The sequence below is a fragment of the Oncorhynchus mykiss genome, chromosome 3 (genome assembly GCF_013265735.2).
Source record: "Oncorhynchus mykiss isolate Arlee chromosome 3, USDA_OmykA_1.1, whole genome shotgun sequence".
In the NCBI taxonomy this organism is placed as follows: domain Eukaryota; kingdom Metazoa; phylum Chordata; class Actinopteri; order Salmoniformes; family Salmonidae; genus Oncorhynchus; species Oncorhynchus mykiss.
The window spans coordinates 65,840,621-65,846,636 of NC_048567.1; positions in this window are offsets into that span (position 1 = coordinate 65,840,621).

Sequence of the window (6,016 nt, forward strand, 5' to 3'; positions counted from 1 at the left end):
CAAAGACAAAACAAATGGAAAATGAAAAGTGGATCGGCGATGGCTAGAAGGCCGGTGACGTCGACCGCTGAACGCCGCTCGAACAAGGAGAGGGACCGACTTCGGCGGAAGTCGTGACAGCGTGACTCATGCAGTGTTATATTGATAACCCAGCACTTCCTCTTACATCATCAGCAGCCCCCAGGGCTTATTGATTTTCAGTAGCATGTAAACAATGAAATATAAAACATCTTCAGGAAGCCGCCTGTAGAGGATTCTACCACAGACACACAGGCGTGAAGCAGGGAGCCACTTCCTCAGGACTTCAATCTGCATAATGGAGAAAGCCCTGGGCTACGTTACAGACTTAAAGAAGTGCCTGGTGGTTAGGGGGCTAAGGATTCAGAATGGGTCTAAGTTGGAGAGGGCAGGACATTTTCTAATGGAACATATAGAACAGTGTGATCCCTCTGTGACATTCCACACTGACTAGGTCAGAGACAACATGTTCATCAAATCTAAATAAAATTGTATTGGTCACAAACACATGGTTAGCAGATGTTAATGCGAATGTAGTGAAATGCTTGTGCTTCTGACAATTGCACAACAACTACCTAATAGACACAAATCTAAATAAAGTAATGGAGTAAGAATATGGACATATAAATATATGGATGAGTGATGACCGAGCAGCATAGGCAAGATGCAATATATGGTATAGAATACAGTACATACATATGAGATAAGTAATGCAAGACACAGTTGAAGTCGGAAGTTAACATACACCTATGTTGGACTCATTAAAACTAGTTTTTCAAACACTCCACAAATTTCTTGTTAATCAACTATAGTTTTGGCAAGTCAGTTAAGACATATATTTTGTGCATATACAATTTTTCCAACAATTGTTTACAGACAGATTATTTCACTTATAATTCACTGTATCACAATTCCAGTGGGTCAGAAGTTTACATACACTAAGCTGACTCTGCCTTTAAACAGCTTGGAAAATTCCAGAAAATGATGTCATGGCCTTAGGAGCTTCTGATAGGCTAATTGACAAAATTTGAGTCAATTGGAGGTGTACCTGTCGATGTATTTCAAGCCTACCTTCAAACTCAGTGCCTCTTTGCTTGACATCATGGGAACATCAAAGAAATCAGCCAAAAACTCCACAAGTCTGGTTCATCCTTGGGAGTAATTTCCAAACGCCTCCTAGAGATGAACGTACTTTGGTGCGAAAAGTACCAGAACAACAGCAAAGGACATTGTATTGTGAAGATGCTGCAGGAAACAGGTACAAAAGTATCTACGAGTCCCATATCGACACAACCCGAAAGGCCGCTCAGCAAGGAAGAAGCCACTGCTCCAAAACCACCATAAAAAAGCCACACTACGGTTTGCAACTGCACATGGGGCCAAAGATCGTATTTTTTTGAGAAATGTCCTCTGGTCTGATGAAACAAAAATAGAACTGTTTGGCCACAATGACCATCGTTATGTTTTGAGGAAAAATGGGGAGGCTTGCAAGCCAAAGAACACCATCCCAACCATCCCAGCACGGGGGTGGCAGCATCATGTTGTGGGGGTGCTTTGTTGTAGGAGGGACTGGTGCACTTTCCAAAATAGATGGCATCATGAGGGAGGGAAATTATGTGGATATATTGAAGCAACATCTCAAGACATCCGTCAGGAAGTTAAAGCTTGGTTGCAAATGGGTCTTCCAAATGAATAATGACCCCAAGCATACTTCCAAAGTTGTAGCAAAATGGCTTAAGGACAACAAAGTCAAGGTATTGGAGTGACCATCACAAAGCCCTGACCTCAATGCTATAAAAAAATTGTGGGCAGAACTGAAAAAGCGTGTGCGAGCACAGAGGCCTACAAACCTGATTCAGTTACACCAGCTCTGTCAGGAGGAATGGGCCAACATTCACCCAACTTATTGTGGGAAGCTTGTGGAAGGTTACCCAAAACGTTTGACCCAAGTTAAACAATTTAAATGCAATGCTACCAAATACTAATTGAGTGTATGTAAACTTCTGATCCACTGGGAATGTGATGAAATAAATAAAAGCTGAAATAAACAATACTCTCTACTATTATTCTCACATTTCACATTCTTAAAATAAAGTGGTGATCCTAACTGACCTAAGACAGGGAATTTTTTACTGGGATTAAATGTCAGGAATTGTGAAAAACTGAGTTTAAATGAGTATGTAAACTTCCGACTGTATGTAAACATTATTAAAGTGACTAGTGATCCATTTATTAAAGTGGCCAATGATTTAGAGTCTGTATGTAGGCAGCAGCCTTTTTGTGTCAGTGATGGCTGTTTAACAGTCTGATGGCCTTGAGATAGAAGCTGTTGTTCAGTCTCTCTGTCCCAGCTTTGATGTACCTGTACTGACCTTGCCTTCTGGATGGTAGCGGGGGGAACAGGTAGTGGCCCGGCTGGTTGTTGTCCTTGATAATTTTTTGGGCCTTCCTGTGACATCCGATGCTGTAGGTGTCCTGGAGGGCAGGTAGTTTGCCCTCGGTGATGCGTTGTGCAGACCGCACTACCCTCTGGAGAGCCTTGCGGTTGTGGGCAGTTCAGTTGCCATACCAGGTGGTGAAACAGCCCGGCAGGATGCTCTCAATTTTGCATCTGTAAAGGTTTGTGAGGGTTTTTGGTGACAAGCCAAATTTCTTCAGCCTCCTGAGGTTGAGCCTTCTTCACCACACTGTCTGTGTGGGTGGACCATTTCAGTTTGTCCGTGATGTGTACGCCGAGGAATTTAAAACTCCCTCTGCTGTTTCCTATGTCCACAATCATCTCCTTTGTTTTGTTGATGTTGAGTGAGAGGTTGTTTGCAAATCAATTTATTACATTTTTGACATGCGTTTTTCTGGCTTTTTGTTGTTGTTATTCTGTCTCTCACTGCTCAAATAAACCTACCATTAAAATTATAGACTGATAATTTCTTTGTCAGTGGGCAAACGTACAAAATCAGCAGGGGATCAAATACTTTTTTCCCTCACTGTACACGGCTGTGATAATAACTGACGAGAATTCTCTTGGGAGATATGGTCGGCATTTGATTGTAAGGAATTCTAGGTCAGGTGAACAAAAGAAATTGAGTTCCTGGATGTTTTATGATTACACCATGAGTCCGTAATCATGAAGCATACACCCCGGCCCTTCTTCTTCCCAGAGAGATGTTTATTTCTGTCTGCATGATGCATAAAGAATCAGGCCCGTTGTATTGCCTTCTGACTGCTATTGGCCCTTTCCTTGCTCAGCAATTGTTTAATAGAGCACAGCTGAAAATAAATGTAGCTGTCACTCTCCATGAAGACAGAGCCATGTTAAGAAAGTGCAGAGGCTGAGGTTACAGAGCCATGAGGTAATCCAGGGGTAAACATACTTACATTGCTGTGAAACAGCTTTGGCTCTAATTGCGGCGCTGAGCTGAGTGTAGGCAACAAGGCTTCCCCTTGAACTGAACTTAATGGGGTGTTGAATGAAAGTGAGAGGGCTGAGGTAAAAGAGGTGCATTGGCCTGTTCTGCAGGCCGTCATTGTAAATAAGAACTTGTTCTTAACTGACTTAAAAATAGATAAATAAAATATGAGATGGCTGAGTTGAAGAGGTGCATTGGTCTGTTGTGAGGGGACTGAGCTGAAAGAGGTGCATTGGCCTGTTGTGATGGGCTGAGCTGAAAGAGGTGCATTCGTTTGGGTGAGAATGTTGTCTTTCATTGGAATGATCCTCTTGTTGTCACTAGTGTCAAAAGTCACCTTGTCTAACTTGAGCCTCAATGCAAATTCTTCTGCAATGACAGCGATTTTCAATCCCCCTTGCACTGGGAGGCACCCATGTAAATATTTTGAAGTAATCTTTCTGATCAATGAGGTCAACAAAATTAGTATTTCTAGCAAAACCACGGTTTTAACTGAACTTAAATTAAGCTGCAACCCAAAGGGATCAGTCCCCAGTTCCGACCATTCATTTGGGAGAGCAGAGGTTGACACTTTCTAAATGATAATCACAGAGGAATATCGGTCCCATAAACTGTCGCCTTATGTGGGCATTTTGCCATCTTTATGGGGACGCGGCCTGTGTGTTACCAAACCTGTTGCATTATTAACTCGAATTCACCGTCACTTTTTCCAGTAACCTCACTCCAAGCTGTCTGAGAGAGAGAAAGGGGTCAGTTTTTCCAGTAACCTCACTCCAAGCTGTCCGAGAGAGAGAAAGGGGTCAGTTTTTCCAGTAACCTCACTCCAAGCTGTCCGAGAGAGAGAAAGGGATCAGTTTTTCCAGTAACCTCACTCCAAGCTGTCTGAGAGAGAGAGAGAGAGAGAGAGAGAGAGAGAGAGAGAGAGAGAGAGAGAGAGACAGAGAGAGAGAAAGGCGTCAGTTTTTCCTCATGATTATGTCTCCATCTTTCCCTTTCTTTCTCCCTGAACCTATTTTATTTGTTTATTTTTTCCAAATGTTAATAGTTTATTTGAACCTTTATTTAATTAGGCAAGTCAGTTAAGAACAAATTCTTATTTACAATGACGGCCTACCCAGCCAACCTTGACGATGCTGGGCCAACTGTGCGCCGCCTGATGGGACTCCCAATCACGGCCGGATGTGATGCAGCCTGGATTCGAACCAGGGACTGCAGTGACGCCTCTTGCACTGAGATGCAGTGCCTTAGACTTCTGCGCCTATACCCTTTGACTATCTCTCCCTCTCTTTTCTTCCCTCTTATCCCTGCTCTCTCTCCCTCCTGCTCTCATTCCCTCACCAATTTGTTGACCCCCCCCTCTCTTAACATACAGAGCCCATTGTAGGAGACTGATGCCAGATAAAACATTAGGATGACTAATAACATAAACACAGCAGGAACCACATGCCCAATCCATCAGGGAGGATGTCTCCCAAATATCTCCCACACTCACTACAGTTTTTGTCAATTGTGAACATTTTTGGGGAGCTGTATTGAAACATATCTGTAGCAGAACAGCAATGATCAAATACATTTACAGAACTTCTGATAATTTTCTTTCCATAGTGCCCGACTTGCATATCTTAGACCACGTTTTACAAAACTTTAAATGCAAATGTAATCAGTGACTGCAAAATTGGAACACATTGTTTTCATCAGAAGAGAAATGTGTGCAATTGTGTTCACTGTTTCCATCAATCACCCCACCAATCACCCCATCAGTGTCATACCATGTACAATACTATATATGGAAAGATCTAGGCAATGGAGACAAATTGTTATGATTTTTGACGATATTGCGGACATGCAGAGATGGAAGATGGGTTACTCCTCAGTCATCAGACATGTGACCTTCCATCATAGAGCTTTGCTTTGGTGTGGATTGAGGCCTATGCATGTACAGTCATATCAGTTGTGTTCCTCCATTGAATTCACCTTTCCTTTTTTCTATTGTGGATTGTTTTTCTGTGCACTAATGGAAAGTCTAATAAAATATGAGTAAACCAGCCTTCGTATTGATTACATGGAATTGGATTGTGATGATATCGATGAAGGAATCCTGCACACAATGTCAACAGTTATTTAATATAACAAAAGAAATATACAAAAATATCTGATTTGATGTGTATGACATTTTTTTTGGTAGAATATGCATAAAGGGAGAGTAATTGCCCATAATTCTGCATCTTTGGATAGTTGTACTTCCATTTGATCATCATCTTACCTCAACTAACCTGCACACTGACTCGGTACCGGTGCCCCCTGTATATAGCCTCGTTATTCTTATTGTGTTACTTTTTATTATTACTTTTTATTTTAGTCTACTTGGTAAATATTTTCTTAACTCTTCTTGAACTGCACTGTTGGTTAAGGGCTTGTAAGTCAGCAATTCACGGTAAAGTCTACACTTGTTGTATTCGGCGCATGTGACAATTAATGTTTGATTTGATTTGAAAGAAAATCTATTGATCTCCTGGGATTTTTAAAAGACAGACGCACTTTGTTTTTTCTACTTGGACTCAAGTGATAATATGATTGCGTTAATCTTTTTG